We start from the raw sequence: 14,280 nt of genomic DNA on the forward strand, positions 1-14,280 counted from the left end.
ACAGGCTTTCACAGCTCAATATCTCTGTTCATTTAGAGATTTACATTTGGTGAGCTCTTTTAGCAAAAACAATGAAATAAAGAGTGGGAAGATATATAGATACAAGTCTATGCATGTCTCAAGATCAACAAAACCATTCACTAATCATTCATGACAAGGTTGAAGATCTATTTACAACAGTCATATAGATTTTAAGATTTCTCCCACAATGATATAAGTGCATAGGGAACAAGCTATGCTTGTAGATTCACAAAGCCATTTGCACAAAGGTACAAGGTAAAACATATTTTGAGACAAAACTCAACAATGTTGATCAAACTTTTTGGATTTTCTACTTTTTATGTGGTTTTTGAATGTTTTGCGCACAAGAAGGAAAAGATTGATAAAAAACAATTAAGTAAAGACAACTAAAGCAAATAAAGCAATAAACAATAAAAAAATCATGCTATACAGATAGCCAACAAAGTAGTGTGTACCTTACAAACAAATTAACTTAATATAAAGAGGTGAAGCACATAGCACACAAGAGATTCAAGAAATTGTACCAACACCAATGGTCTTACGGAGGGATTCAAACCGTGGACCATCGAGAGACTTGGTGAAGATGTCCACCTTTTGATTGTCTGTGTGTATGAATTCAAGACACACAACTATTTCTTCCACCAAATCCCGAATAAAATGGTAATGTATCTCTATGTGTTTAGACTTTGAATGCTGAACTGGGTTCTTAGAGAGATTTATGGCACTAGTGTTATCACAGAAAACACACATTGTATCTTGAGGAATCCCACAGTCATGAAGTAGCTTCTTCATCCAAAGGAGTTGTGTGTAGCAACTTCCAGCGGCTATGTACTTTGCTTCAGCTGTAGAGAGAGACACGGGATTTTGTTTCTTGCTTATCCAAGAGACAAGATTGTTACCAAGGTAGAAGCATCCTCCTGAAGTACTCTTTCGATCATCCACACTACCAGCCCAGTCTGCATCTAAATAACCGATAAGGCATGCATTCAAGTCCTTTGAATACCACAACCCATAATCTGGAGTTCCATTGATATATCGTATAATTCGCTTCACTGCAGTCAGGTGTGATTCCTTTGAAGTAGCTTGATATCTAGCACAAACACCAATGCTGAATGTAATATCCGATCTACTAGCTGTAAGATAGAGTAGACTCCCAATGATACTCCTATACAAGGTTGGACTCATTTCCACTCTGGAAGAATCAACATTCAGTTTTGTAGACGAACTCATGGGAGTGGAGGCATGCTTTTTGGAGTCTAGTCCAAACTTCTTGACAATGTTTCTAGCATACTTTTCTTGTGACATGAATATACTTTCCTTCTTTTGTTTGACTTGAAGGCCCAAGAAAAATGTAAGTTCCCCTACCATACTCATCTTAAATTCTTTCTTCATCTCCTCAGAGAATTATATAGCCTGATCATTAATGGTAGCTCTAAATACTATGTCATCTACATATACTTGAGCCATGAGAAGGTAATTTTTATCATTCTTGATGAACAAAGTCCAATCGGCATATCCCCTTTTGAATCCTCTTTCCAGGAGGTAATGGGTAAGCTAATCATACCAAGCTCTAGGAGCTTGTTTTAAGCCATAAAGGGCTTTCTTCAATCTCAACACATGATCAGGGAAGTGAGGATCCTCAAAGCCTTTGGGTTGTTCAACAAACACTTCTTCATTTAGGTATCCATTTAGAAATGCACATTTTATATCCATTTGGTAGAGTTTGAAGTTCATAGTGCATGCAATGGACATAAGAATTCAAATAGACTCAATTCTTGCAGCAAAAGTGAAGGATTTATCAAAGTCTACTCCTTCTACTTGAGTGTATCCTTGAGCTACTAACTGAGATTTATTCCAGATTATCTCTCCAGCTTCATCGGTCTTGTTTTTGAATATCTATTTTGTGCCGATAACATGAACATTTTCAGGCCTTGGAGCAAGTTCCCACACATCATTTCTCACAAGTTGATTCAGCTCTTCATGCATTGACTCAACCCAATTTTCATCTCAGAGAGCTTCTTCTACCCTCTTTGGCTCAAATTGAGCAAGGTAGCAATGGTATGTTACATGATTGGCCAAAAGTATGTTTCCTTTTCTAAGTTGAAGACCTTCATCTAAAGACCCTATAATGTTGCTATCCGGATGGTTCTTAATCACTCTTGATGATGGCTTCTTTGATGTGAAGACTTCATCATTCTGAGGGATGGGCGGATGAACTTCCGGAAGAGTGAGAGAACTTGATGTTCTAGATATTGATCTTGTTTCCATTCTTGGGTTCATGGGAGTTGATTTCTCTTCTGGTGTAGGTCCTTCAACTTCTATATCAAGAGCTTTAACCTCAACAGTGGGTTCTTTGGTGCTTGGTCTTTCTCCATCATCAACCATCTCTACCTTTGCGATGGCATCATCAATTTTTACATTGATGGACTCCATTACTGTCTTAGTTCTCTTGTTGAAAACCCTATATGCCCGGCTAGTAGTAGAATGCCCAAGAAAAATGCCTTCATCACTTTTTGCATCAAATTTCCCAAGGTTCTCCCGATCATTTAGAATGTAGTACTTGCTTCCAAACACTCAGAAGTACTTTACTCTCGGCTTCTTTCCATTCCAAATCTCATAAGCAGTCTTCTTTGTTTCCACTCGGAAGAATATTCTATTACCAATGTGACATGAGGTGTTCACGTCTTCTCCCCAAAACTTATCTGGAATTCGCTTGTTTAGTAACATAACTCTTGCCATCTCTTGAATCACCCGATTCTTTCTCTCTACCACTCCATTTTGCTAAGGAGTTTTGGGGCTGAAAATTCCCTTTCAATTCCATTCTTTTCACAAAATGACTCAAATCTTGCATTCTCAAACTCCTTGCCATGATCACTTCTTATCTTGACAATAGGAACCCCTTTCTAGTTTTATAGTCTCTTGCAAAGAGATTCCAATTTCTTACATGCTTCTGGTTTTTCTCTAAAAAATTCAACCTAAGTGTATCTTGAGAAATCATCAACAATGACCATAATGTACCTCTTTCCTCCTAGACTTTCAGTTCTTGTAGGCCCCATTAGATCAACGTGAAGAAGCTCTAAACATTGTGAAGTAGCAATCACATTCACCTTGTGATAGCTTGCCTTTGTTTGCTTTCCCATTTGGCATGCACTACAAATAGTCTTCTTCACCTTTCCAAACTTTGGAAGTCCCTCAACTGCTTCAAGTTTAGATACTTTAACTACTTGTTTGAAATTTGCATGCCCAAATCTATGATGCCAAAGTTCCAACATGTCAACACGAGCACTTCTACATGAAATGGGTGCTGTAGGAACTACTCCATAGCAATTATCGGTAGTCCTATTTCCCTCAAAGACTTGAATCCCTTCTTCATTAATGATTATGCATCCCTTCTTTGAGAATTGGACAAGGAAATTCTCATCACATATTTGAATGATGCTTAAGAGATTTGCCTTCAACCCTTTGATGTATAAGACATCTTTCAATAGAGGTAATCCCGGTATCTCAATAGTCCCTTTGTCGAGAACTTGAGCATGACTCCCATCACCAACGTCACATAGTCACCAACCTTCTCTTTGAGTGTCTCAAACAGTGATTTATCTCCTGTCATATGACGAGAACAGTCGTTATCAAGATACCATAAGCATAAATTAAATACCTTCAATGAGGTGTGCACAAATAGACAAGCATGAGACAAACATTCTTGACCTTCAAACAGAAATTTATCTTCAATTCTCATGCTTCTGTTAGATTGAATTTTCTTTTTCAGATTATCAACCTTCTCACACAATATTTTATTTTTTCTTTTGTACTTCTTAATCAAAGAGTTAGATTCAGATAGGCTATTGTGTAAGATGTGATTCTTATTCTCAAAATATTTCAGCATGTGAACAAATATCCTAGCATGTTTCTTTGTTTTTAATAACTCTTAGAGTTCATTGATTGGACACCCTTCAAACACACTCATAGAGTCATCATCACAAACATGTAAACCACAATTCAGCATGGCCTTTTCCATAGCTGCATCCATAGCAATGGGGTATAGGATCGCACTTAGGTAATTAAACCACAGCAAGTGTACCCGCTCTGATACCAATTGAAAGTTCAATTAGTGTATAAAACAATATGAACGTTTAGACCCCTAATTAACAAATTACCAATTCAAGCTTAATATCAAACAATTAATGTGCGGAATATGAACATAAACTTAATACAGAATTAATAAACAATCTAAACCAAATAAAATCACATCCACAGCAGAAATTAAATAGAAAAGATTAAGGGAAGAGAGATGCAAACACAAGGACAACACAACGATGTGTTATCGAAGAGGAAACCAAAGCTCTCGGCGTAAAACCTCTCCGCCGCCCTCCAAGTGGTAAATAATCCACTAAAGAATATAGTTGGGATACATGAACAACAGAAGACCCTCCAAGCCTAATCTATCTAATGTACCTAAGCCCTCTAAGCTTCTACTCCAACGAGGTTATGCCGAACCTATTTCTTCTTTAGCTTACCGGATTCCGCTACTTAACCATAACGTCAACCAATATGAAATTGGTTCATTCTTAACTGCTTCCCAAAGCACCAAACAGCTTTCTTACAGATATGGGTATGGTGAGAAATAGTTTTGGTAATGTACCTCTCAAGGATGCAACAATGGAGAGGAAGAGAGTAAATGAATTTGAAGAGTCTCTACGTGAAGATTGTGGATGAATCAATCTTGTTTTTCTCTAGGGTTTCTCTCTCAAAATTCTCTCTGGAAGCTCTCTACATTTCGTGGGTATAAGGGTCTATATATAGTAGGGTGAGAAAGGAATGTGAAGAGTCAGTTTTTCCCAAACAGGGTGGTCTGGTGACTTGGCCTCGCGACTAGACTGAGTCGCGAGTTCAAGTTGCGAGCTAATGGCCTAGCCAGCTTGGGACTTTTGTCCTATAGTGCAACAGTTGGCATGACTCTTCAGCTCCCTTACATGCTTCACACGTGTGCCAGTTTTAGCGGCTTGCCAGTCGCGAGTCCCAGCCGCAAATCTCTGCATCCTTGCACAATCTTGATCATTTCTTCACACTCTCTTACTCACTACCCTTACATGATTCCCACCTAAATACAGGGTTACTAATTGCTAAAATACAAGCAAATTTGGCACGGAATAAAGCCAACAAGATGGTTGATAAAATTCAGCCTTACAAATCTTTTTTCCATATCTATATCAAAGCTATAATTTACAATAAGTGTGAGTTTGGATAACACTGAGACTACGTTTCAGTGCGTCTGCATTTTTTTAGTGGGTCCATGGGTACTATTCACGGACCCACAAAAGTCAGCAAATAAGTTTGGATCCCACAACACTATTCACACATTAAAAAATTATTTTGTTACAATATTTTCAATAATAAGTTTTCAGTTTTTAGTTTTCAGCAAATAAGCGGTATCTAAACATACCATAGGTTCCAAAAACACATAAACAGTTTCAAGGACTTAAAACAATTCAAATATTCAACATAATTCATATTCTTAACAATTTTTATGACTATGGTCACGCTATATCCTCGTGACTAGTCATCAGATTCAGTTGAAACTAAATTCTGTGCTAATGTATATCCCCCATTAGCTGGGTACAAAAACACGAGAAGCTCGTGATGCCCCCAGATAGAACTAGTTTCAATACCAATAAATAACCATTGGCTGGGTATCAGAGTACCAATGAATAACTCCCATTGGCTGGGTATTAGAGTCAGAGCATAGTCAGATTGTCTAAAATCATATATATCAAATTATAGTTCAAACAAAAATATATTCATTCAAATACATACATAAAATCATATATTTAGTAAACCAAATATATTTGAGATAATTCTTTTTTCTTTACTTTAAATCAATGTAGATAAAACAATTAAATAAAATTATAACAATTATAAACAATGTTCAGTAGTTAAAATATGCAAAAGAAAACCAATTAGGATGAGGTTACTTACCTCAGCTAGCTCACCACAAAAGAACTTTTTCCTAACACTTTCTCTAAAATCCTTAGATATCACCTAAACAATTTTAAAGCACCATTTACTCAATAAAAAAATAATTCAAGAAAAACTTATAACGGTACTCGACCAGAAGAGAGACTAATAAAAATATCCAATAACTATCTACTGTTATCTCACATCAAAATTCCCCCTAATCATAATATTTTTCTTTATATTATTATTATTATTATTATTATTATTATTATTTTTATGCCACAACTAAAGCCCTAGTGATAAGACCATAACTCCTATTACTATGTAGGCACGCGGGCCATCTTCAAGTACGTGTGTTCCTTTGTTTGTTTGTTTATTTTTGTTTCTTTTTTTATTATTATTATTATTTTTTTTTTTTTTGCCACCTGCCACCATTATCATCTTTTGAGATGAAGGCTACTTTGTTTCTTGTTTTTTTTTTTTTGCCCTCATCTATACTAACACACTCACATCATCAATACGATGCTGCTACTACATTGACTTTCCTATTCACCAAAAGTACAACTTTTTAAGGCAAAAATTGTGTAGAACCGGACCTACTGACCATGCCTAACCTTCTACAAATTCATCTATACTTTCCAATTGGACCCACCATGACCATGCCTAATTTTTTGCAGATCAATCTACACTTAACGCAATAGTGGCATAGGAAAAGAATAATTATTATCGAAACAGTACAAATACTAAAAATATAATTTAATCCCTTCTTTGGTCACATCATAAAATTCATTGAGTATTTAAATAGTTTCACGGTCAAAATACCCATATAAAATATACTCTAATTCCAAATAAAGCTTAAACTTGACAAGAAAGAGATTCTCAGGCTCTTACATCAATTGTGCAGTCAAACTTACTCTACTTGAGTTTTTTGGGTAGTCTCCTCTCTCAAAATATCTTTCATTATACGCTGACTTAAATTAGACTATATATTGCTAGGGTTTCAACCTTATTTTCTAAAACCCCCCTTGGTAATATTAAGTATAAAATTTACCCCATAAACAAGTTTACTTAAATACCCTTCCTTTTGAATCTTTTTTTGTTTTTTGTCTTTGGGGTATTACATTCTCTCCCCCTTAAAAGAAGTTTAGTCTTCTACACTTGACATACCTGAGTCCTAAAAATGAAATGGGTATTTCTCCTTCATTTCATCTTCTAACTCCCATGCAGCCTCTCTCACAGACTGGTTCCTCCACTGAACCTTGACATAATGTATGGTACGATGCTTCAACTCTTGCTCCTTCTTGTCCACAATTTTAACTGGTTGTTCTTCATAAGTTAAATCATCTCTTAATTTTAGAGGCTCATAATCCACTACATGACTAGGATTTGGAATGTATTTCCTCAACATTGAGACATGGAAAACATAATGTACTCCTGATAAAGAAGGTGGTAAGGTGAGCCTATAAGCAACTTTACCCATCCTTTCCAAGACTTCAAAAGGTCCTACAAAACGAGGGCTTAACTTACCTTGAAAACCAAACCTCATAACTCCTTTAGTAGGTGAAATCTTGAAGAACACATTATCACCCACTTGGAAGTCTAATTTCATTCTTTTAAGGTTTGCATAACTCTTTTGCCTACTTTGAGCCATTTGGAGCCGCTCTTTAATCACTTGAATTTTATCCACTATTTGCTGTACAATCTCAGGACCCAACAATCTTTTTTCTCCAACATCATCCCAACATATAGGAGACCTTCACTTCCTACCATACAAAGCCTCATATGGTGCTGCTTTGATACTAGCTTGGTAGCTATTATTATATGCAAACTTCACCAAAGGTAGATGTTCATCCCTTGAACCTTTGAAATCAATTACACAAGCTCTCAGCATATCTTCCAATGTCTCTGAAAGTCCATTTGTTTAAGGGTGAAAAGCTGTGCTAAACTTGAAGTTAGTACCCATTGCCTTATGCACGCTCTCCCAAAATTGAGACACAAATCTTCGGTCTCTATTAGAGAAAATGGACACAGGAGTACCATGTAATTTCACTATTTCATTGATATACAATCTAGCTAACCTTTCGAGTGAGAAATCTACCCTAATGGCCAAAAAGTGTGCAAATATTGTCAACCGGTCCACAATCACCCAAATTGCATATTTACTAGTAGGGGTTCTAGGCAGCCCCATCACAAAGTCCATAGTAATATCCTCCCACTTTTGTTTTGGGATGGGAAGAGGTTGCAAAAATCCAGCAGGTTTTTGATGCTCAATCTTGACTTGTTGACACACTAAACATTGAGCAACATATTGAGTAATCTCCCTCTTCATGTTGTTCCACCAAAACGTCTCCCTTAAATCCCAATACATCTTAGTGCCTCCTAGGTGTATTGTGTAACTTGTGTTATGAGCCTCCTTTAGAATTTCTGCCTTAAGGCATAGATCATTTGGTACACAAAGCTGATTGCAAAACCTCAAGGATCCATCCTCATGAATGCAAAACTCAGATTGAGAGCCTAGATTTATCAAATCTCTTATCTTCTGCAACTGTGGATCATTACTTTGTGCAATCTTTATCCTTTCAATCAAGGTAGGTTGAACTCTAAGGTTTGCCAGTTGTACCCCTGCTTCATGAAACCGTACTTCTATCCATATCTTCCTCAAATCTTCCAGGATGTGTTTTTGTGTAGTCAACAATGCTATCAAATTTCCTACAGACTTCCTACTTAAGTCATCAGCTACCACATTGGCTTTTCCAAGATGGTAACTAATAGTCAAATCATAGTCCTTTACTAGCTCCAACCATCTCCTTTGTCTCATATTCAACTCTTTTTGAGTAAAGAGATACTTGAGGCTCTTGTGGTTAGTGAATATCTCAAACTATTTTACATACAAATAGTGCCTCCAAATTTTTAGAGCAAAAATCACTACTGCTAACTCCAAGTCATGTGTGGGATAATTTTGCTCATAAGGCTTCAACTATTTAGAGGCATATTCCACTACCTTCCCATGCTGCATAAGAACACACCCCAAGCCTTTCTTAGAGGAATCACTATAAATGGTGAAACCTCCACTACCTGAAGGTATGGTGAGAACGAGTGTTGACACCAAACTTCTCTTCAATTCCTAGAAGCTTTGTTCACACTTTCTAGTCCACTCAAACTTAGCTCCCTTTTGGGTCAAGCGAGTCAAAGGCATGGCTAAGTGAGAAAATCCTTCAACAAACCTCCTGTAATAACTAGCCAGTCCTAAAAAGCTACAAATCTCTGTCACATTGTTCAATTTATTCCATTCTACTATTGCTTCCACTTTCTTAAGGTCAACAGCAATCCCATCTTTAGATACAAATGCCCAAGGAACGCAACACTTCCTAGCCAAAATTCACATTTTTTAAGCTTTGCATACAACTTCTTCTCTTGCAATAGTTGCAGTATAAGCCTCAAGTGATTCTCATGCTTCTCCACACTCTTGGAATATATCAATATATCATTAATAAAAACCACAACAAATTTATCTAAGAAGGGTTTAAACACCCTATTCATCAAGTTCATAAAAGTCGTTGGTGCATTAGTTAAGCCAAAAGGCATCACCAAAATTTCATAATGGCCATATCTTGTATGGACGGTTGTTTTTGGCACATCAGCAATCTTAATCTTCAATTGATGGTAACCAAAACTGTTGTCACTCGGCCTCAATCGGGAACGGCAGCAGCGGTAAACCGCCGCTGTTGTCACGGGCCTTCATTAGACCACCCACCGTGGCAATAACTCCTATACGCGTGGGGGCCCCATTGGAGGGCCCCTCTCAAATGATGATGTGGGTGCACATGTGTGTGCTTCACGTGGAGTTTCGGGTGCTCTCTCTCTCTCTCTCTCTCTCTCTCTCTATGTGGAGGAAGGTAGGTCTACCTTTGGTGTTATGGCAGGAATTTGGGCCAAATTTTAGGTGATTACCAAAGGTGAGTGGAGTCACCACCAATCATTGGGTTTTTCTAAAGTGTGATTGGTCACCTATTTCTAGTTGATTTTATTACCAATCCTAGGTTAAGAAAAATGTCATTTTTCCTAATCTAATGTGGATGGCAAAAAATCTTAATTCTTAGGTCTGGAAGTTTGGTTATGTGTGGGGAAGGTGTTAGGCACCCCACAACACCTGTCCAAGGAAAGTCCTTTGTCTTGATAAAACCTTAATTTTTGAAATTGGCAATAAAAACATGATTTTGGCATTGGCCTTTAGGGCTTTGCATTCATGGGGCTTTGAGGTTTGGCTTTTGAAAGGGCGTGGTCCCAATCTATGCTTTCCTATGGCATTTGAGTCGAGTACCGGATTTCCATGGCAAAAATCTGATGACATGTCACCTTACTTTCACAACGGAAATTAGGCATCGCTTGTCTTAGGTGACATGGACTGTGACAATCACATCAAGAGGGGGGCGAGCAGGTATATGTACACATACATCATGCACAATGCAAGCACATAGAGTGGGAAAGTAAATCCCTACATCCCTAGAGCATGGCCCAAAATATATGTGCAGGAAAGTAAATAGGGGTCGCCATACTCTGGAGATAGGGAAGAATAGTACATGGCATGATATACCTAATACAAACCATCTAAGAGAGAAAGGGATGAGGAAGAAAGGGGTTTTAAAAGAGTATATAATCAAATGGGAGGGGCTAGACCCCTAAAACTACTGAACACAACCGCTTGTCTTACATCTGCATGCTTGCATCCTCACTCTTTTTGCTTGCGCCTGGGAGACCGTGCCTCAGCTCCATTCGTCCTTACTCCATGTGTGTACACGCAAAGACAAAGACAAGAAACCAGCAGACAAGCAATGGAAGGAAAAGATGCAAGTAGCATATGAAAGAGGTATAAAATAGATAAGCATGATAGTCATGGCAAGCGTAGCATATGGCAGGAGGTATGATGAGCCACAAGATAACAAATAATCAAGAAAGCAAGAAGGCGAACAGGCAAGCAAGCAAACGAAAGGTGGTGTTCGCAAGGGACAAATGTAGGTTTGGATCAGATGTCAATAGCTTGATTGTGTTGAAGCATGGACGACATGCTAGCAAGCAAAACTCATGCATGGATATGTAAGCAAGCATGTAAATATACATAGAAAGCCAACAGGTGGCACAAACAAGCATAGTAAGCATATCATTGCACGGAGCGGAAAAGGGAAGGGCACGAAAGGAGCAACCCGGCATCTAGAGATGGTTACATCCCAAATGGTTACATTCGAGCAAGGCCTCATAGGCGTCAGGTGTAACCAAACAAGATTAAGCCCGTGGAAGGCGTCAAGCTTGGCAAAGCCCAGAACAAGAAAGGCTAACATCGGTATAAAGCATAGAAGTAAGCAAGCATAGACATGCAAATAGGGTGATCCAAACCCTTTAATATGGGCCAAGGTGTACAGATAATGACAAAAACCATAGAGTCTAGATCGGGTTTGAACCAATAGGCCAAAACATAAGAAAGAAAGACGAAGCGACAAAAGGGCTACAATAGCACATGGCATGACAAACATAACCTAGGTCTAGGCACACAAACATGGCATGGAGTGCACAAGCACATGGAAGATAGCATAAAACATGTAGAGAACATAGATCCGAGCATACAAGCATGTGAAAATAGAGATCCAGATATATAGGCATGCAAATATGCATGTAGGCATGTAAATGTACACCTAAGCATGTGGATGTGAGCATAAAAGCATGGAAGAATGCAAATCCAAGCATACAACCATGCGGAGACATAGATATAACCATATAGCATGGAAACACAGGTGAAAACTTGTGGAAACTTAGCACCGCATTAGCATAGACATGATAGAACACGGATTCAAGCATACAAGCATGTGAAAACAAGGATCTAACCATATAGCATGAAAATAAACACATAAAACCATAGATCTGAGCAAGGCATAGCCAATGACATCATACAAGCATGTGAGCATGTAACCCTAACATCAACATAGAGGAAAAAGAGGAACAAAACATAGGAAAACATGGCATAAAGCATAGAACATGTAGAAAAGACAAATAGACATGTAAACATATAAGCATGTAAGGATGTAGATCTAAGCATAAAAGATGGCATAAAGAATAAAGCATGTAGATCTAAAAACAGAGCAACTGTCATGCTACCTTGTGTTAGCTTGGTAAATTCTTTTTCCTTCTAAAAATGGATGCTTATAGAATACAGACTTAAATAGCTCACAAGTCCAAGGCTCATTCTCTTGGCCACATTTGTCTTCTTCCAACCGTCACCAGTCATAAGCATATCCATGCAACATATATGCTGCATAAGCCACTTTCTCACCCTCAGAGCATTCAATAACTCTAAATAATTTCTCCATCTCAATGATCCATTTTTCTGCTTCATAGGCTCAGTATTCCCCTCAAAAGCTGGAGGAGACAACCTCTTGAATTCAATCATCCCACCATGATGACCTCGACATTGCTCCATCATCCAGCCAGGTTGTCTCCAGTAGTGACCTGTTGTTAGACCACTCTAACCAAGGTCTACATCATCTAAATCATCTTTGGTGGCTGGCCTTGGTTGTGCCCAAGTTCTCGATTCCTATCTTGCTAATTCCTACCATTGCCAGAGTTGTTGGGAGTTTTCCCATTGTTTTTGCTACGAGGTGGCATCCTAACCTCTATTCATTATGCACATGACAAACTAACATGTTATCAAATTTCTAATTTAATTAAATAAATAAATAAAAGATGTCAAAAACTCATCTAGTATATATATCATACAACATATCCCCAAATGCCTAATTTCTACCCCTCTCATCATTTAGTTTCATAAATCAATGCCTAAGGATCCAACCTAGAGCTTTGATACCATAAATATTGTCACACCTCAAACCCAAGTAAGAGCCAGGCATATGACAACAACTACACACTTATAAAGTTTACACCCTACAAGTGTGAAAGGCTTTCTTAACAACTAAAGAATTATCCTCAAAGAAAATTTCATCAATAAATTTAAAAATATCTTCAATAATGCAATTCTCAAAAGATATCCAAATAATAATCTTCCAACATCAAAATAAAAATAAACTAAATCCTTTAAAACAAAGTCTACACAAATGATAATTATAAACATAAAAGTTCAAATCTTATTCCATTGATTTTCTAAACTTCACTTATGCGCACATCCCAATGGAAGCCCAAACATATGCTACTCTTCCTAATAAGAATCTAAAAGGGGAAAGAGAGGGGGGGGGGGGGTAGGTGAGTTGAAAACTTAATAAGTAACCAAAGTCCTAATAAGTTCTATCAAGCAAAGAGATCTGTAAAATAATAAGTTGTATATAGATCAAGTATTTTAAATCTTACAAATATATCATAGATGAATTAGAAATTAATCTGTTTTCCATATATATCACAGCTATAATTTACAATAGGTTCCAAAAACACTTAAGCAATTTCAAGGACTTAAAACAATTCAAATATTCAACATAATTCATATTCTCAACAATCTTTACGACTACAATCACGCTATATTCCCGTGACTAGGCATAAGATTCAGGTGAAACTAGTTCTGTGCTAATGTATATCCCCTATTAGCTGGGTCTAGAAACACAATAGGCTTGTGATGCTCCAAATAGAACTAGTTTCAATACCAATGAATAATCCCCATTGGTTGGGTATCAGAGTCAAAATATAGTCAGATTGTCTAAAATCATATATATCAAATCATAGTTCAAACAAAAATATATTTCATTCAAATACATACATAAAATCATATATTTAGTAAATCAAATATATTTGAGATAATTCTTTATTCTTTACTTTATATCAATGCAGGTAAAACAATTAAATAAAATAAATTATAAACAATGTTCAGTAGTTAAAATATGCAAAATAAAACCAATTAGGTTAAGGTTACTTACCTCAATTAGCTCACCACAAAAGAACTTCTCCCTAACACTTTCTCTAAAATCCTTAGATATCACCTAAACAATTTTAAAGCACCATTTACTCAATAACCAAATAATTCAAGAAAAACTTATAACGGTACCCGACTAGAAGAGAGACTAATAAAAATATCCAATAACTATCTACTGTTATCTCACACCAAAATTCCACCTAATCATAATATATTTCTTCCATAACTAAAGCCCTAGAATAAGACAATAACTCCTATTACTATGTAGGCACGTGAGCCATCTTCAAGTACATGTGTTCCTTCTTCTTTTTTTCTTTTTTCATTTTTTGCCACCTGCCACCATTATCATCTTTTGAGATGATGACAACTCCAAGTACAAGCTAAGCACATGGCCTTACAGA

This window comes from Quercus lobata, chromosome 4, assembly GCF_001633185.2.
Source record: "Quercus lobata isolate SW786 chromosome 4, ValleyOak3.0 Primary Assembly, whole genome shotgun sequence".
NCBI classification, from domain to species: domain Eukaryota; kingdom Viridiplantae; phylum Streptophyta; class Magnoliopsida; order Fagales; family Fagaceae; genus Quercus; species Quercus lobata.